The sequence below is a fragment of the Calliopsis andreniformis genome, chromosome 1, assembly GCF_051401765.1.
Source record: "Calliopsis andreniformis isolate RMS-2024a chromosome 1, iyCalAndr_principal, whole genome shotgun sequence".
Classification (NCBI taxonomy): domain Eukaryota; kingdom Metazoa; phylum Arthropoda; class Insecta; order Hymenoptera; family Andrenidae; genus Calliopsis; species Calliopsis andreniformis.
In genome coordinates, this window is record NC_135062.1 from 13,496,009 (window position 1) to 13,517,097 (window position 21,089).

The 21,089-nt window shown below is 40.7% G+C and overlaps 1 protein-coding gene and 1 non-coding gene across 2 annotated transcripts in view; one reads left to right on the top strand and one right to left on the bottom strand.

The window, feature by feature from the left end:
• The window catches only part of Dgo (ankyrin repeat domain containing protein 6 diego), a 116,211-nt gene that overhangs the window by 67,943 nt on the left and 27,179 nt on the right, over positions 1–21,089 (top strand). The window lies entirely within an intron of this gene.
• On the bottom strand, positions 4,570–4,687 carry Trnal-caa (transfer RNA leucine (anticodon CAA)). The gene is made up of 2 exons: positions 4,650–4,687; positions 4,570–4,614 (listed from the first exon to the last, which is right to left on the bottom strand). It is a non-coding gene; the product is annotated as a tRNA-Leu (tRNA).

Consider the following 21,089-nt stretch of genomic DNA (forward strand, 5'->3'; position numbering starts at 1 on the left):
CCCGATACCTTATAAATCGCCGTTGCCGTGCACCGTGCACACAGGCGAAGACCAGCGCCGGTTAGGGATCGTGAATTCTTTATTGATCGCTGGTTGCCTCGCCGCCTCGCGCTTACCCTCCATAAATTGCTTCTGTAAATAGGGTTCAGAGAAATTGTTGTATCTAGCGTGCACTTAATCGTTCGCGTAGCGAAAGTGCAAGTACGCGGCACCGATCGTTCGGTGTAGCGTTTCGTTTGCCTTAATCGGCATTCGGAACCCGATTCGAGGGGAACGGGGGCGAGGATCTATGGGAATCGAGACGCAGGCGCATCCGAGGCCCGCTTTCTAGACGAGCCTCGTGGCTCTTTCCTTGGGAAGGAGTTGTTTGTGGGAATGCCTTGAATTTGAAGCGATTCGAGGCTAGTTTCGTGGAGCTTGATTTAATCTCTTCAGCAGTTTTGAGGAGTCTAACTTGTGGATTTTGTGGTACACCTTCGCTGCCGATCACGCGTCAACGCGTGCTGGGGATTGTTTTGTAAGTAGCTGGTCACGCACTATCGCGTGATGGGTCTGTGTATGGTTAATGGGAGCTCTTAGAGGGGCAGTTTGGGATAGTATGTTGTTCTAGATCGGCAGTGAAGGTACTGACATTGTGAAAAAGAATGAGAGGTTCAGGGGTTAAGGGAGTATTCTGATTTTGGGTGACCACGCTTGAACTTGAGTCTTCTTGAACCCTTATTTCTAAGTGAAAAAATTCTTTCAATGTCCTTCCTTTTTTCTGCAATTACAAGTTCTATATTCTGTCTCTGAATTTTCTGAGAACATGAAACAGATGTCGTTTTCCCTTACAACCACAGATTTCTCGAAGCTAGTCGATGCTTCTTCACGCTTCTCGGGATACCTCGAGTCTCCTTAGCGCCTGTACCTCTCGAGTCGCATTGTTTGAACCGATATCCCCCTCGTTCTCGATCCAGCGAGTGGAACCGATCTCTCCGAAACCACAATTGGAGCGACCGCAAATGAAGCTGCATCAGGCAGAAAAAAGAATCGAGAGAGAAAACATCGAGGTAGACGTGTAGCATCGCGATAGCACTTGCGACCAGCCATTTTCCGCGGCGTGTTTGTTTAAGGCTGCATTCCTGGCAGACCTCGCCACGCGACAGGACTTCGGAGGCTTTTCACGGTTAGTCGACGCGTTGCACTCCAATACGTTTACACGCTGGGGAGAACGTGAAAGTTCAACAAATCTTGGGCCCTGGCAGAAGGCGCAATAGACGAGAAATGATACGTTCGCTTTCACTCGATCGAGGCTACCGATACTGTTCGCGACTGACTAAGACGTGTGTTTTCTGAATCGCCAATGACTTCATACTGTGGCTTCCTTTTGGCGTGGTTGGAAACGTGGAGTGGTGATTAAGACTTGGTTAAGTTGATTTCAGTGAGATGTTTGTAGAAGGGATATTTTAAAAGTGGCTAGAGATAATATTTGATTACATCAAAGACACAGTTTCTGATCGCTTAAGAGTAAGAAGCATGGGTTTCCTAATGTATGCATGAAAGAGTTAACCAAATGCAAAAAATGTACTATTTTTCATATAAAATTATGTATTATCTTCAATTTGTTATTGAAAAAGCGTGAAAATAGTAATAATTAAATCATAATTTAGTACTTAAAGTAAAACATATTAAAAGGAACAATAATTGATCACTTAAATTATGTCTCAAGAAGGTCCTGGTTTTAAGTTAAAAGTTTCTACTCGTCACTGTCATCACTACCAACTACTATACTTACTCTCTCAGAAGTAGTTACCTTTTATATGAAACATAGGTTTATCTAAAGGATTCAACCATAAAGTTATTTTAATTTGTAAAAATACTTAATTTCCAGTTATCGTTTAGATATTACAATTTAAAAACAGGATTCAAATTAAGCGGTTATCGCATTGAACGGTTTCTATTACGGCCCAATTAATTGATAAGCCGGGAGAACGCACTTACAGGCGCAAAATCGAAAACACGAAACGGCTTATTTAATTAGCGCTATCACGAGAACCCGATTGCGTCATTACGCAGATAATTTTGCTTATTCAGAGAGAACGAATTAATTATTTTGTAGACTGTGACCATCGAGAAACACCACGAAACCTTTCCCAACACGACTGCAATCACTTCCTACGATCAAAATATATTATTATTTTATTATAGTGCAATGATTCGAAGATAAAAAGAAATATAATGCCATCACCACACCAAGGTATGGTCACTCAGAATACAAGACATGAAGCATTTCAAATACAAATTTCCAGGAACTAAAATTCAGAATATCGAAACAAGTATCTATCAAAAAAGATTAAAAATTTGTAGCTCAAAGATTTCAATATGAAAAATAGATATAAAAGTGGAGAAACTCAAATTTCATTGTGTTGCAAAAATATTTAATACTGAGTATCCTGAGTGACCACCACCTTCCTATACTAAGGGTCAAGTGTGACCACGCTTGCTAAGGTATCATTCCCATCACTATCGCCATCCACTCCAATCAACCATATTATATCAAACTCCTATAATCCTCGACAGCGTCGATCCATCATTCGCGAGACGAGAAGAAACTGTCCTCTAATCGATACATCTTCGAGTCGATCACAGCTTGTCGGAAGCGCGTAAAGCCGCAAGTCAGCGGCGCGACTGCACTATCGACCTACATTCAATGCCAGACGTCACTTGCCCCATGACTTATGACTCGTCTCGGCTCCTCGAGCCTCGTTCCACCCGTGGACGTTGCGTTCTACTAACAAGCGCAACGTTCCTCCCCTGATTGATGCAGGATCGACGTTTCTGAAAAGAGCACCTGGCGGACAGAGGCCTGTCCAACTTTCACGCGAGCCACCACGGTACCATTTACCTTTCCCATCTAATTCTTTGGCTCTGGTAATTAGACGGACAACGTGTCATTAGCGCGAGAGTTACGGCCAAGGTGGAGCCACAGCTTTTTATTTCTCGGTGACACCTCGTTGTTAGAAGCATTTCTTGAGACGATTCGCGGCTTGCATAGGGCAGAGGTCTTGTAAGAAAAGGGCACAGTGGTAGAATCATTGATTTTAGGCAAACCTCTTCATTTGATTCTTGAGGAAAAGAAAGTTGATACGTGTTCGAGCGATTTTGTTAGTATTCCTTATTTGCAAAAGTATTTAATATTTTCATATGAGTATTACTAACACAGTAACTTGTGAGGCATCGTTTGTTCAACAAGCATATTAATAGTGAGTCGTGTCAATAAATAAGATAGTAGAAGTAACACATAAAAATAATTTGAACTATATTCACTAATCTTTAAAAAAGGTGAGAAAATATTGAAAATCCTCAACGACTTTTCCCTCCAAAGGATACAGTAGTACTCACTTTGAGAAACCCTGGTCATTACAATCCCCAGCAGTTCCCTCACAGAAGTCCAGCCAATCTCGACCACCATATCACACGCTCCACACTTATTCGAACTTTCTTCTCATAACATCAGATGTAATCGCCTATCAAAACATTGACCTTTCCCCTTGTGCCAACACTGTGCAGGCTAAATGTCTCCACTTTACTCGCGAATCGTATTCTCGTCGGGCAGCGTCGCCGAGTCCATTCCGAGGACTGTAAATTTCATTAAGCGACACTGGCGGAGATAATGCGTCCCATATGCCAATTCGTTTTGCGTATTCGAAATGCCACTCGACGCCTTTTAAGGACATTATTACGCCACAGCGTGATTCCTGAACGAGCCTCGGCTCATTGTGCCGAGCTAGCTCGCACGTCTATTGTGCCACGACGCGGTGGTCGCCCCACCGTCGTGTGGGAAAGAGGAAAAATAGAGACCGCAGAAATAGACTGGATTCTGTGGCGAGCAGGGCTAGGCATGCTTGCTCGTGCTGCTTTATCACTGGGTTATCGCGAAAACAGTGGATTTCGAAATCGCTGGGATTGTGTAGCGTTCACTGGTGTGAAAGAAATCGGGGTTAAGATTAATTGTGTACGATAGAGATATGTGGGATCGTGTTGGGATAGGTTTGGAGTAAGTAATTGCAGCTGTGAATTCATTTTCTGAGGGTGGAGTTTTTATTGTGTTTAGGCGTAGGTCATGGAAACTTGGGAGCAATCTATGGACTGTGAGCTATGGTGCTGAGGGCACCATAAGGTTCTCATAGTGGGTTATTTAATTGTTTAGGAATAATGATATTTGTTGAGTTCGTCTTTTAGAATGTATTAGCTGAAATAGAAAATAATAGAATATTGAGAAGGCTATATATGAAATATAGCTTTCTAAAAATATATAAAAAGTGTATTAAATATAAATTTTTCTATGTGATTTAATTTTCTAATATTATGATATCGATTTATTTTAAACATAAAAGTAATTGTGTAATAATATATTAAATGTTTGGAAGTGAAAAAGAAAATTCACTGCTGCGGGATTCGAACTCGCGACAACGCTGAGTAGCCCATGGTCTGCGCTTAAACGTGCTCTTAGGAGAGATTAGTGATAATGTTAATCAATTTTTAGTTTAGCAATGTAAATAATATTAAAGAAAAAGTTGCTAAAAAATTTGTCAGAAGTGGGATTCGAACCCACGCCCTCAGAGAGGACCAGAAGCCCCTCGAGACCTGTTAAACAGGCAAGGTATAACCTTGAGTCTGGCGCCTTAGACCGCTCGGCCATCCTGACATTGTGGTAATACTCTTTCAAATTGTCATATACCTGGGTACACTTTATACACAGTCGTAAAAGTGTTTCTATCAAGAAAAGTTATCAAATAAATAAATAACTATTATTAAAATAAAATTGATAAAATAGAATAAATAGAAAGAAAGTAGAATCTTCGAAAATTCAAATTTTTACCTCTTTTCTAGTTTCTAATTCCTGAAATCTAGTTACCTCTGAGTATTACATTTAAAGTTATTCTTAAATCTCTATATCTTGTCAAAGCTCACGCCATGATAGATTTCTTCTAGAGAGAGGGTTTAGGAAAGATCTCGTGAACTCTCTGCAGAAAGATGACATAGGTCAGGTCATCCAGCATGGTTGACCAATAAAACCGGTTACATGGGGAGCGCTAGAAGCCACCCACAACTCCGACAATGGCGTGGGAGCAGAAGAGGTGTCATATCTCGAGCTTATTATACGAGGGTCGTTAAATGAGACCCATCTAGCTGTCCGAATGCCTGTATCGAAGACACGCGCATCATTATGAGTAGGCACGAGGGCTCAGGTCTGTAAGCCACGACGATAAGACGATTTTACGATCCACGAAGAAGTTTGACTAGTATCTCGTAAGTCTTGTTGAACCATAGTTTTTCCTCGTTAGGAGCTCGTAGATTTTCCCTTCATTCCTTGGAATTACTCTCTCATGTTGTTTCAGTTTTGTTTCTTAAGCAAAAATAAGTCATTTAATCTAGAATAAATTTCTTCCACTGTTTACGAGCTTGTTACTCGTAACAAGAAGACAGTTTATTGTGAATGATTGCTATGCTAGATGTATGTAGAATTTGCTTCTACTGTAGATACAAAATCAAGTGTGGTAGAATAACTGATTTGTTTTTTAGATAATAAGGAAAATAAGGAAATATAAGGAAATAAGAGAAAAATAAGGAAAAATAAGGAAAAATAGAAAATTAAGTAACTAAGGAAAAAATGAGGAAATTAAAAGTTCTGTAAGAAACTTCTTTTTGAAAAGAACCAATATTGAAGATTCATGAAAACCCAGTGAATTAAACTATCAATGAAAGAAATTCCACGAAGCTTAAAAGTATCAAAAAACACTGTCTCCCTTTTTTAAACCAACAAAATAATATACCCTTTTAATACCATTTCTCACAAATCCCCTTCAACACAGAAATAAGCCACACCTAACTGTCCGCCATCTAACAATAAGTATAAGAGCCAACCCGATTAGCCTGAATCTCCAAAGAAAAACCGCAATAAGAATAAAAAGCGATCGTTGGATTCTGCCAGGCGATAATTGAGAACGAGTCCCTGCGCGGAACGAGGCGAACGAATTAATCCTCCGCCGATTTTTGCCTCAGCATCGGGGGACTGGTTTCGTGAAACGCGATCGCTTTGATTGCGATTTATTAGCGAGGTTCGCTGGTCGGGTGACGAATCCGTGGGTGAAAGTGCGACGTCGGTTGAAAAACGTCGCCGCGACGAGCATGGAATTACAAGCGGGATAATTAACCGTGAAAGTGTATCGGTAAAAAGCAACGAGCTCGTTCGTGCTCGAGAAGAACAGGAGGGACTCGTCGATTTTTCTCGCGTCTATGATCACGTTATCAATCTTCCGACTGGCTGCGCCGATCGAGGAGAAATCTCGATGGAAAAAAGCACGTCTAGCCGCCTCGGGACGTCGTCGCCCGATGTAAACCAGCGACGTGCTTTTATCCAATTAAGCTGACACGTATTTCAACGTTGTCTCCGCGGCGGCAGCGCTAGTTTACGCGGCCCAGATTTCTCCGCCGCGCTTTATACGGGGAAAAACGTGCTCCACGATCCCTCGAAACGCCATTAACTTCGTTAACATTTTCGTGGTCGTTGACATTTCTGCCCCGACGAAGATTGCGAAAGGTTAGGGAAGGAAAACTGGAGAGATATTGAGGAGATCGTGGGTACAAATTGAGAGGGTGAGCGGGGTTATCGGTTGGGCGATTTCTGGGAAAAGTGGCTGTGAGGAGGCTTGGGTCAGGGTGTCAGGGGACAGGAGGATTGTTTCAGTGGAATGGGGATACATGTGGGAAACTTAGTTGATCGTGTATCTCATTGGTGTACTGTGAAACATTGTTATAAGAGGACTTCAGGTTCTGAGAGTTGTTTAATTTTTAGGGATGGTTTTACTATTAAGTGGATCTAGGTGATCGTCTAGAGGGGCGAGGTATTGTATTTGTGTTATTATTTAATATATGGTTAGTCTTGGAATGGTTTGGGATAACTCTGAGACACTTTGATTGTCCAGAGTTATTCTAAAGTATTTCAAGAAAAATTTTTAAGATAAAGTTGCTTTTGAGATCACTTGGAGACTGTTCTGGAACAACTCTAGGACACTTTGGGACACTTTGGGACACTTTGGGACACTTTGGGACACTTTGGGACACTTTGGGACACTTTGGGACACTTTGGGACACTTTGGGACACTTTGGGACACTTTGGGACACTTTGGGACACTTTGGGACACTTTGGGACACTTTGGGACACTTTGGGACACTTTGGGACACTTTGGGACACTTTGGGACACTTTGGGACACTTTGGGACACTGGTTGTCCAGAGTTGTTGTTCCAGAGCTGTCTCCAAGCGATTTCAAAGTGTCCCAACTGAGTGGGATAGCAACTTCGAAATTTTTCTTCTGGATAAACCTGACTTTGGCACTTTGGTTCTATAGTACAGATATAGCTTCCAAATTATTTGAAAATTCCTAAACTTGGACTTGCCTTGTGCTTCAAGTAACCAATTCAATGAATGTCTCTAAAATTTCTCGAATATATCATACCGAATATCAATCCACTTATGTTTCTTCGTTCCATTGAGTACCTATGCATTTTCCACTCCGATGAAAGCTAGAACTCTCGAGGGTTTCAGTCTTTCTCTGCGCTTTCTATATTTTGCGTAAATTTCCATGAGAAAGAGGTGCAAGAAAAGGGGAGTATCTCGCTGCACCCTGGCTGAGATGGAATGTCGAGATCTCGTTGCACTTGGCGATCAAACGGATGAGCGAATCTGCAGCCTGGAGCTGCGTTTAGAACGCAGCTGAGGTGTATGCAAAGATGCTGTGCGCTCTTGCGTCGGCTATAGCTATGGCCAGCGATACATGAGACGCGAGAAGAGGTGAACAAACTCTCTCGTCTGTTTAATACTGCAATATGTACCTATTTATATTCAGCTGCGCTTATTTTATTGCAAATAACTGTGCACCTGACAGAGGCTTGCTTTTTAGAACTGTTCTCTGAACTGATACGAGGAAAGGCAGTGTCTCTAAAAATAGTTGCAGCATCTAATAAATATTCACTTGTTAGCGAGGGAATGGCTATAACTAGATTTTAGAATTTTTAAAATGGGAAATTTATTGGACTTGAAATTGAACGTTATTGCAGCTGAAAGATTTATTATTCGATCATTACATCCAGGGAGTAGTGAAGTTTGAAATGTGCAGTATTTACTTTTCCTTCTAAACAAGATATTGTCAATAAATTTGCGAATTTCATTGAACATCTTTGAGATTCTTTGTTAAAATTTGAGAAAAACGAAGAGATTATTTTCTCGAGATTCTTAGACGGTATGAACGTGCGTGGTGTGGATGCTTCTGATGTGCATATGATGAGACTGATACCACTGGATTTTTGCTCGAGGCGATCCATTTCCCGCGGACAGTTAATTAAACGTTAAACCGCGCTTCCCTGGTTGTGCAACTTAATTTTCCAGGTATCTTCCTTACGTCCCAGGTGGTACGTCAATGATATATTTCCAGTTTTCCCTCTAGTCTTGATCGAATTTTTCTCAAAAAAAGGAAATGAACCGTAACTCGATTACTGCGCGCAAAGAAATTTGTAAATTTAGATTAATTGCATCTGTGGAAAATCCAGACGATGAAACACAAAATATATACGTATCTGTAAAATTTATTCCCAAATTTATCAGATTCGTCTCACATTGTAATACTAAAACTTATTTTAAAAAAATTAAGAGTTAAAAAAAGAAGAATCCCGTGTTAAGATATTTAAACATAATCCAAATTAAATATAAAAACACAGAACAGAATAAATAGAAAGAGAATAAACATTTAACAAAATGAGAATGCATCGATAATTGGAAAAATTTTTAAAATTGAACAAATACAAAATTGACGACAATCCATTTAGAGAAAGTTTCATGGGTACTTTAATCAGATTCCACCAGATGTCTCAATATTTATATATGGTAGTATACACACTCAAAGTGGGATCACTTTTAGAAACCACTTATCAGAGCGAAGAATCCTGGGGGTACACAATCCACAGCGCAGCGTCTCGCAACCTCCACGAGAAAATAGCAAAGACGCTGCTGCTTGCAATTTCTGACGCTGATTTTCTTTTCGTTTTTTCTTTTGATCGTAAATCGGCGGCCCTTTAGAACCCACGATAAATTACTTTACGCCTAAATCAAGGGCTAACATCGTGGAATCCTGCGCCTTGGTACGGGAGTACATAATGCGTTCGAACGGTTTTAATGACTCCACTTCGTTCAGTTAAATTCGCGTAACGATATCGGAATCACGGTTGAAGGTGCAAATTCGACGTGAAGGAACTGCAAACTCGCTAGGGAATTAAAAACAGGTACCATAATCTTCAAATGTAAATGTTCTTTAATTACTGACCAGAGTCACTCTAATGAGCTTTCATTCGTTTCTTTATTCGACTATGTCTTCATTCGAATACGCAATTATATCTCATATAAAAAAAAACATTCCTTGCAGCACGCTGTTCGTTACCATTAAATTACACATCAAATATTTCTCATGCCGTCAGACTTAGAAAAAGGGATACTTAAGTGTCCTTACCTAAATGAACCATCCAGTACAATTTTAAATATCTTCACCCTTCTTTCTCACATTTGCTCTCAGATCACAATAACTACCCCTTAACAACTAAACAAACAACCAAACATATAACAGCAAATCTCTACCACTTCCAAGCTCCCCACAAAACCCGTGTCCCTCGAGTACCTGAAAACGGCATCAGTTACTAATCACAGGTAAATGACGTACCGCGGAACCGATAGGCAGAATTAAAACCAGGCTCCCCGTCGCGAGGGTTCATTCGTAAATCGATTCGTCGTCGGTCCGTCCTTTCGTTTTCCGTGGATCGGGTATCCAACCGGAATCGCGTGTAATGATGCGTAATTGCACGATCTAACCGCTTGTCAATTACGTTGTTATCAGACCAGGTACGATGGTCGGCGAGGGTAAGGGTATACCCTCGCCGAGATGAATCTGCATTATGCTGTTGCTCTCGAGCGCCTAGATCCGTCTAAACGGATACGCTGGAACTGGTTTCGACCTCACAGAACGTTTCGTCCCCGCGGTTCCTCGGCTCTCCGCCTCTCTCGTCCTTAATCCGGCATGCAGATGCGTTATCCTCCGCGGGGAATCTTTATACCCTCCCCGTCTCCCTCTCTGCCTGTTCCACGAGGAAGGCCTCCAACCCCCAACCTCCTCCTCCCCTCCCCACCCCTCTGCCACCCCGCCTGCCGAAGGAGTCGCATTATGCGCGCGGTGGCTACCGTAAATCTGCCAGTAGGACCCACCGGTTGTCAATTATTTCGTTATCAACGCGATAAATCTCTCTGTTCGACTGGACAATCGTCAATTGGCCGGTTATCGCCATGGCGAATCTGTCCGTGCCACTTGCCAGGTGTTCGTTACCTCGTTATCAAGGCTAACCCACATTGATAACGGCGAGCGGAGCGGAACGTGTCGACACGCAGGGGGTCCGAGGGTTGGCGCTGGGGACTCCTGGGGGGCTGAGAGCGGAGGTGATAATTCTGACGGATTTGTTTCGATACTGGGAAGGGGGTGAGATCTGGGCGGGAGATTTTGGAGTTTGGATTGGAATTTGGGGATTTAGGTGAAGTTTGTTGAATTGATTGTACAATATGTTAGGTATGTTATTATATGACGAGATAAATGGATAAGTAGGTATTTTAAATCGTTATTTATTGAAGTGGTCGAATATGGAAGCAACTATATTACATTTTGTGATGCTGATAGTCTCATAAGAGGACACCTGAAGCGCTTTGTGGTTTAAGGCCTTGGTGTGAAAATTGATCAGCTGTATTTTTTTTAGAAAATTGACTTTTTTGAGGATTTTAATGTATTCTAGTATTTAGGAGGATTAATATTGTAAATTATTGTTCCTGGATATAATTTTGCGCCACCGTAATCGTTAATTACCGAAGTAGCTCATAAAATAGTAGAAGGTTTTCGTGAATTTCACGGGACACTTTACCCCGAGTAACGATTCTAATCTTCAGCGCCAAACAGTCGCCAATTACTTCCTTATCAGACCGACTGTCAGCCAGGTAACACGAATAATAGTAGGAGCATCGGTCGAGATAAATCTGTATCAGTTTACCGTGGTGAAGGTGCATTCGAGCGAAGGCGAGGAAACTGGTTTCTTGATTCTTCACTTCACGGGCAAAAACTATGAAAATTACACTGAGTATTCCTTGAACAAGAAAAGAACTGTTATTCTTTGCCCTCTTTATACTTTTGTACTTTTACCATATCCGATGCTCTTGCGTAAACACAAGCTACTCGAGGGTAGAAGAAACAAATTGGAAATTAGAGGAAAATTGTGTATAGGGATTTCTACTTGTATTTTAATATTAAATCAGATTAAGAAAGCTTTCTTCTACATTTGTATCTTCTCATTTGATATCTACTAAAATAGACGTCGAAATAAAATTGAAGGATCACTAATTTTGGGTCGAAAAATTGTCGATATTTGAAATGCTGTAACTTTGTGAAAAAAAATCGCAGAGAGCTGTGCCTAGACTTATTTTAAAGGACAAAGCCTTTACTTTCTTGCCTTTGAGTTAAACTTGTATAAAAAAAATTCTCCTCTCCACAACGAGCCGAGAAAGAGAGAGCGTTTTTTCGCCTAATATCTTTCAAGTTTAGATGTCTCTCAGGAACTTAATAAATTTTTTTCGCGATCTATTTTGGAGGGAAATTGAAGATGGAAGCCTCTCCTTTCGAATGAGACCTTAACGAGTGATCTGCGATTTTTTTTCGCTGAGTTATCGCGCTCTGAATGAAAAGTGACCTCTTGACCTCTGAATCAGACAGTAATCCAGAGATCGAAAAAGTTGTTAATCTTTGAGCTGCTGTAACTCTCTCAAAAAAAATCGCAGGAAGGTGAACCTAGTCTCATTTTAAAGGCTAAAGTCTCTACTTTTACACTCCTGAGTTGAATTTACCCCAAAAAAATTCTCCGCTCTATGACAGGCCAAGAAAGAGAAAGTGGTTTTTACCAGAATCTTTTTCTGACTCAGACGGCTCTCAGAAACTCGATAAATTTTTTTAGCGACATTTTTTACAGTAGATTTCACGTTTAGAGTCTCCCCTTTCCAACGAGACCTTAAAAATTGATCTACGATTTTTTTTCGCCAAGTTATAGTACTTCAATGAAAAGTGTGCCTCTAGCTATTTTAACGTCAGCAGTACACTTCATTCAAAGTGCGATAAATCGGCAAAAAAAAATCGTAGGTCAATTTTTAAGGGCTTAATGTAAAGGGGAGGCTTCCAGCTTTCATTTCGTCTCGAAACAGATAGCTAAAAAAATTTATCAAGTTTCTGAGAGCCGTCTGAATCGGAAAAAGGTTCTGTAAAAAACCACCTCCTCTTTCTCGGCTTGTCATGAAGTGGACAATTTTTTTCCGGTAAGTTCAACTCAGATATGTAAAAATAGAGACTTTTCCCTTTAAAATGAGACTAGGCTCACCTCCTTACGATTTTTTTTGACAGAGTTACAGCAGTTCAAAGATCGACAACTTTTCGACCCAAAATCAGTGATCTAATCAGCAAATTCATCAGTCTCCATAATTAAATTTTACTAGGTCCCTAGGACACTTAAACAATCCTCATAGATAGTATTACATATTTTCTTCTAATACTGTCCTCAATTCCAATTTTCTTTCTTCAATAAAATTTTCGACTGACAATGAATTACAAAGAAACAGGATTTTCCTAAAGAAAACCTCAAAAGATCCCTAAAGAGTGCATCCCATACACCCTTAACATATTTACTTTGTACGTACCTAAGCAATATTGTAAAGTTCCATTCGATCTGTACAAAGGAAAACCTGTAATGTCCATCAGTAACATCGTTCGAGCAAGAAATAAATATTAATACTTCTGAGCGCAGAGGTACGCGAAAGATCTTTCCGCGTGGAAAACAATGCAGGGACGAGCGACACCGAAAGTAATAGCCTCTGGCTCGATAATGTCTCGACGGTGAACCATGACGGTGCCAGGCGTTGTTAATGCAACCGCGAAGACGACTTGGAGGACGGCGACGACGAACTTGTGATCCTGATCGGTCGTCGTGACCTGGCCTGCATTAACTCTAACTTCTCCTTCACCTTTCTGTCCCCCCATCTGACTCTCTTTTAGAGTCGGTTCACACCACTCTGATAAGATCAACAGGCGCGATGGCGCGCGTCATAAATATTCCAACGAAAGTATGCGACGTGGGTGGATCGGGGATAGCTCAAATCCATTTGCTCGAGTTCATTAAGTTCACCCGTGGTTATCTCTTCAAAGATTGAATTTCGATGCGCAGCGAATGAAACCTGAGGGTATTGTTCTGTTACTGATGTGTTTGTTTAATTTCAATTTTAATTTGATTTATTCTGGGAGACGGTCTGGGGAGGATACGGTTGCAAATTGTGGGGATTGTAATATGCATCGACGACATGATTTATATTTATGTAAAAGTAGTTTTAGAGAGAAGGATTTAGAATTTTAAGTAATCGACACTTGTCTGTAGAAAATTTACTTATACAGGGTGTTTCTTTTATGTTGCATATTTTAATCTGTTCGTTATTTTTGGTGATACGAAAAAATGTGCCAGGACAAATTTGTTTGGTTCGAAGCTAGAAATATTATGAATCATATCTTCCTCTCAATACCATTTTTTCCAGGTTTCGAAGATCATCCTCATTCTTTTGCACATTAACATGTATTTTTTGTGATACTGCTTTACATATCAGAAATTCTTCCATGCCCCAAAATATCTCGAAAATTTGAAACAAAAGTTACTCAGAAAATTCACTTAAGTGCGAAATAAATATAGTACAGAGTGTAAAGAAATTTTCCCTCGATCCAGCAATGCTGTTTCATTCCCAGTGTCGAGGGGTTACTCGCTAATATTTGAAGCAGTGCATTCCATATGTTAAGAGGCCAGCGTAATCAGCGCAAAAAGCCAAGTCCACTCGTGTGTGGATAAGACTTTAGAGTCTGAAGGGGCTCGGCTGCTCCGCTGGCACGAAATGCACGCGTGCATCAAAAGCATCGGACACTCGACGTGAGTTCACGTGCGTGCTTGTCTGCGCTTCCTCGGGCTCGACCAAGTCACTCTTTTATTCCCCGCTGCGGACTGGCAGTTATTATGCGCTTAATCATTGTTTATCATGCCAGCGTTCGCAGTCCATATAATACTGACGCAAGCATTACGATAGGGATCGTGTTAATGTGTTTTCTAACAGGAAGAGGATCCCTCTCCGCCGTTTCCCTTAACCTTCCTGTGAACAATGAGGTTTATTATTCAGAGAAATTCTCTGTTCATTCACTGTTTGAAATGCACGCTGCTGAAAGTATTACACTGCATTCCAGAGAGTTGGAATAATATTCAAATCTTATTTAGCTTGAAACTTTAAAGTAAAAAATTCTTCTGGTAATACTCTTCTGAATGTAATGGGTGTTCGAGAGCAGGAGATAGCAATTTTGAGAGGTGATTCTATGTGACAAAATAGGGCGAAGGTAAACAATAACGAAATTGCGTTTAGAGCTTCGTTTCAGAGTTATTAATTATTATAGAAATGGGTCTGACTTGAGACTTATTCTACTAATAATGTGTATTAGTCAGGTCGAGCATAGAGGAATCAGTAGAATAAGTCCCTAACCAGCCACAGAGGAATTAGTAGAATAAGTCTGTAGCTACATTAAAAAATCAGTAGATTAAGTCCATAGTAAGACAAATAGAAATCAGTAGAATAAGTCTCTAGCCAGACACATAAAAACTAGTAGAATAAGTCTCAATCCAGACACAAAAAATTAGTAGAACGAGTCCCAAGTCAGACACAAGAAATTCAGTAGAATAAGCCTCGAGTCAGACCCACAAAAATCAGTAGAATAAGCTTGGAGTCAGACCCAGAAGAGTCAGTAGAATAAATCCCAAGTCAGACCCAGAAGAATCAGTAGAATAAATCCCAAGTCAAACACAGTCAAATCAGTAGAATAAGCCCCGAGTCAGACACATTTTACATCAATTGTAAACGTTTCCTCATCCATTAATATCCCTGAAGCCATGCCACGAACTCATTTCTATCATTCTTCCTTTCCCCCTCACTCTAGCCTGTAGAATCACTCCACAAAATCCCTTCCACCTTTCACCAAACACCCCACACTCTTACTACCATCGCCTCCACCACAAACGAAATTTCACGATCTCATTACAACCAATCATCTTCACTATCGCTTCCCCTGTACATATATAACAAAAACTCCACACTCGATAAATCCCAAACACCGTTTCCCATCCACCTTCTCAAAATTCCCAACTCTCGCCTTCCAAAAGTTCTAGGTCGTAGGTTAAAAGAATGAAGACCATATAGTCTAACAGCCCAGAGCTTCGTTATTTTACAAAAGCTAAAAGTTTCTCAGCGTATGCTTCCAACACAGGTAGGAACGATGGGCTACTATGCACTTTGGGTTATCATGACTTTGACAGGTAACAAGGTAGAAAAGGTGTATAAAATACCGACTCAAATTTATCAAATTATACAGCACAATTTTCTTATATTTTTCTTTGGAATAATAATATAAATTACATTATCCATTGCTAGACACTTAACATCATGACAACCCCTTGTCAGACACCCTCAAACTTCAATAAATCGTAACTGTACCTACGTACAGTTCCTAATAGAGCTCTCGCTCTATTAGAGCCATTCTACGAAACGAATCCCAGCGTGTTTGCCCATCGCGTTTTCCACGCGTCACAGGGTTCACCGACACGCCACGACGTCTGCGTCGATACGCTGTCGAGGTCGCCCCGCGGCGTCGAACGAATGAAATTTCCGCGCGATCGTTCCCTCTGGCGCGCCCGCGGCGATTAGGTGTATCTGAACCGCTTTCCCATGGAAATATCGCCAGCTCTGCTCGATGTGAAGCGTACCTTCGATTCGCCTGGGATCAGCGGCGTGGCGGGAGTAAATCGTCGACGTTACGATTGACCTTTCGCAGCGAACCGCGCGTAAAAGTAGCGATTCCCGCGGATGTTCCACCGCTGTAAAGATGCTGCTAATCAAGCGGCTCGGATCGCGAGATGAGATGCACGCGGCTTCCATTAGCTGGGAGCCTGGGACGAGGAGTGGGGAGATGAGGGAGGAGAGAGAGAGAGAGAACAGGGCGGAGATGCATCGTAAATTGAATCCTTCCAGCCGTGGTTAAAAATCGTAGTTGGTAATTGAGGAGGATTCGAGTAATTGGACAGGGGATGCGCCTAATTGATTGTCTATTTTATGCGATGACCACGTGCTGCAGGGAGAGACGCCACTCACTGTTTTTCTAACGTCGTATCGATTGGATTTTTATTTCGGTTCTGCTTGGAGCAGTAGACTGTTTAGTGTACAGGGTGTTTTAGGAATAGGTGTTAGAGCTTTGGGAGCTAGGTCTGTACCTCAGAGCCAGAGTCACTTAAGTTCTTTTAGTTTGAATTTTTTGGTATGAAAAACAAAGGCGATTACCAATGGATAATGGAAAGGGGATTACCAATGGGTTAATAAATGTATTAATAAAGTATTCGAAGTATTTTGTACTGTTAAATTTCCTTCGCTTGGAATGTAGCTTAGGGAAATTCCTATTATTTTAATGGAACGAAGAGAATGCAATAAGAGCCTGTGAAAAATTTAATTTTGAAGAAAATGGACTTGGGTTACTCTGGCTCTGAGGTACAGAAATTGGCACATTGAAATAAGGAAAGAATGTCGTATGAACACATGTCTTGCATAGGTCACTTTTCGATGAACTTGTGAATGACTTGTGGATGATTAAAGAAAATGTTCGAATGTGCCCGCCACGTGCCTCGACTTGGTGATAGATGATGTTCTATATGTATGAGTTATAATTACGATTTTAACACATTGTAATTGTATAACAGTACTCTATGTATGAGTATCGACTGCAGATTATTGAGTGATACTTTTGTGATGAGTATTCATTGCAGGTAAATTATGCAGTGGTAGTCTGGAAATTCATTCGTCAAACATTATACAGTAGTACTTGTAAAGTGTTTTATTATGCATGAACCATTCATCTTATGTGCATCGCTACTATGTCCCCTCATTGTGATTAATCAATAGTTTATATGTTCAGTGTCAATAATAGTTACTACATATTCGAATGCATTATTAATTTTTAAATGCATGAAAATAGCTTCAACCTGTGCTTTAACTTGGAATACCATCAGTTAACAGAATATTCTCATAGAAAATAATATCTAAAGTTTTTAATACCGAGCAGACAAGAAACAGGCAAAACAGTAATCGTGCTGTGGGATAAAGCAATTAAAAGCACCATTAAAAACTGACAACATTAAGAACTGTTGGGTCTTTATAATTCCACAGTAATTACTTCTTCAAACTGTGTTGCAAGTAGGAGGAGAAGTACATATTTCTTTTTTACTCACATGTTTGCTTGCCCATTACCACTTGTTATATATAGACACAGGAAAGGATTCGAAGTACTCCTATATCTCGAAATCAGCAACTTCCTTTACAAAATAGTACAAAACGCTCTCAAGTTCTATCAATTATACTATCAATCTTAAAGATAAATCTTCTATATTTATGTACGTATTTTCTGAATATTTTCCAAATTTAAGCGTCTGTACAGACCTTAATAAATTTTTTCTCCGACTTGTGTTGCAGTAGAATTAAAGCTTGAAGTCTCCCCTTTCCAACGAGACCTTAAAAATTGATCCACGATTTTTTCTCGCCGAGTTATCACACTTTGAATGAAAAGTGTGACTGCTACTTTAGAAGGTTGCAGTGATTCAGAGATCGAAAAAGTTGCCGATTTTTGAGCTACTATAACTTTGCGAAAAAAAATCGTAAGGGAGTGAGCCTAGTCTCATTTTAAAGGAAAAAGTCTCTACTTTCTTGTCCTTGTATTGAATTTTCTCAGAAAAATTTCTGCAGTCGGCTGCAGGCCTAGGAAGGGAAAGTGGTTTTTCCCTGAATCTTTATCTACTTCAAGCTACTGTCCGGGCCTGGATAAATTTTTTTCGCGACTAGATTTGTAGTATATGTCAAGTCTGAAGCCTCCTCTTTCCAACGAGACCTGAAAAATCGATGTACGATTTTTTTTCGCCGAGTTATCACACTTTAAGTAAAACGTGTCACTCCACCATCAGAATAGCGTAATGATCCAGAGATCGAAAAAGTTGCCGATTTTTGAGCTACTATAACTTTGCGAAAAAAAATGCTAAGGGAGTGAGCCTGGTCTCATTTTAAAGGACAAAGCTTCTACTTTTTTACACTTGTACTGAATTTTCTCAGAAAAATTTCTGCAGTCGACTGCAGGCCAAGGAAGGCAAGGTAGTTTTTCCCTGAATCTTTCCCTAATTCAAACTACTGTTCGGGTCTGGATACATTTTTTTCAGGACTTATTTTGCATTATATTTCAAATTTGAAGCCTTCCGTTTCGAACGAGACATTAGTGAGTGATCCTCGATTTTTCGATCGATCCATCTCAAACCAGTATAGTTGCAACACTCATTGGCAGTACAATCGAGAACGTTTCTGCTCCCCGATCCACTAGTTACCCGCGGGGGCAAAAGAAAGAATCGGTTGATCGGTCTCGCAGATAACGATTCGAACCCGGATCTCTCGAAGTGTTTTAACCGATTGAGCTATATCCAGGACGTCGACAGATACCTTTCCCCAAACCGATCGTTCGAAATGGCCGTGCCGCCTACATTACAGGCGCATTTACATATCACCCGAAGAACAATCAAATAGCTCCCCAGGCGTAACCGTAACGTTCGAGCGAGTCTACGAGTCTATGAAGTCCTCACACGGAAGAATCTGGTCGCGTGAACAGGCTGACGATTCGGGATCATTAGAATATCAGGGATGGGACTGCTTGTTGAATTCTTGTGTACTGGGATATTTGAAGGCTTTGGCGAGTGGGTCACTTGGCGAAGGAAACTTGGTTTGTACTAAAATATTAGTGGTAGGAAGAATAGTGTTTGAATATTATTAGTGAGGTAATTAGTGTTTGGATACTACTCGACTGAGATTTGAATGTTAGGAACTTGAGTAGTAGGCTATTGGAATTGTGTTTGATTGGAATATTCTTGGACTCGAATACCAGTGGACTCAACTACTAGTGGACTCAAGTACTAGTGGACTCAAGTACTAGTGGACTCAAGTACTAGTGGATTCAAGTACCAGTGGATTCAAGTACCAGTGGACTCAAGTACCAGTGGACTTAACCATTAGTGGACTCTAATACCAGTGGACTCTAATACCAGTGGACTCTAATACCAGTGGACTCTAATACCAGTGGACTCTAATACCAGTGGACTCTAATACCAGTAGACTCAAGTATTAGTTGACTCAGCTACCAGTTGACTCAAGTACCAGTTGGCTCAGGTACCAACTGACTCAGGCACCAGTTTACTCAGGCACCAGTTTACTCAGGTACCAACTGACTCATGTTCCAACTGACTCAGGTACCAACTGACTCAGGTACCAACTGACTCAGGTACCAGTTTACTCAGGTACCAGTTGTCTCGACTACTAGTGGACTCAGATACTAGTGACCCCGAATACAACTGGACAACCATTTACTATTGAACTCAAACACTACTTCACTGGAATACTACTTAACTCGAACACTATTTAACTACTATTCCCACACTACAATAACTACTACAAACACATATTCAAATATTCAGAGATTAAATTCATAATCTTAGCACATTTATTCTCAAAATTCGAATATTCAGTTATTCGAAATATATTCACAACACTCCAATCTTCATTAAATATTGAAATACCGAATTATTTCACTAGTCCAAACTCTATTACACGCACGTGCTTCCGTATTAGCCTCTCGGAAATGGAGCAACGCCATCAAATAGCGTCTAAAGCAAGTATGCAGTATCTTCTAACGGGAACAACGTCCGTTAAGCTGCGGTTACGGTTGACGATCCACCGAGACTGTCGAGTTATGGTAATACCTCGTTCTCGCAGCGCGATGAACGTACGAGAAGGCTGTTGATTAGCGGTTGGTTCATATCACGCATCCGACGCAACTTACAACGAGATCTTCGCGTCTTCTATACTTGGAATTCGTCGAAAGATTGACGTGGAAGTTAAAGAAACTAGAAACCATTATCTCTCGACTTTGAGCTATCTAGCAGGTGATAATTTGCGAGATCCTTTTCTGCTTCTTTGAATTAATCGAGCAAAAACAAACGCTTGACATCCTCTTGAACGACAACCCAAATTATAATGCTTCCTCTACTCATTGTCAGTTGTCGACAGCTTGGAAACCAGTTCACCCTGCCTCGATTTATTTTAGTCTTGCTATGCTTTTGTTGTATGGATATTTTCATATATGAATTCTCGTTACACAATACCATAGCATTTAGAGGAGGTACAAGAAATAGATAGATATCCTCTACTTTCTTTTATATAATAAAATAGGTAGAATAGCCTCTACTTTCACCTTGAATTAAATTTCCTTGAAGTCTCCTACCTACTTAAATACGCAGCAAAAATGAGGGTGCTATTTACCCTATGTTTGTTTTCTCAATTCGCCACGAATTCGCTGGCGAAAATTCGTGTTAGTCTATGGAAGCCTTTACTCCACAAAGTTCGCCATTTTTTATCGTTTAATCCATCTATTACCTAAATAATGAGCTTCTTTTATTTTTCCACTCGTTTTTATGTCACTACACCTTCATTTACACATATTGTTCCAAATTCCCAAGAATGCCGCTTTCTTCACAAACACGGTGCCCCTATCATCAGATTCGTCTCGTCGAGTCAATTACCGACGATTTAATTTCTCATTCGTGCGGGATCAAAGTGAAAGCCGTCGCTCGTCCGCCGACAGTAACCACTCTCTGAAACGGCATAACGGAGATAATACGAGGGATTGCATCCTTCGAATAACTGCGATCCCTTATCACGCCGATCTAATCGAGCATCGACATAATTGACGTGTGCAACCTTACGAGTTAGTACAAGTTGAGCAGATTCGCTGGCAACGCGGCCGCGGTGATAAATGCAAAGTGATCGTGAGATGGC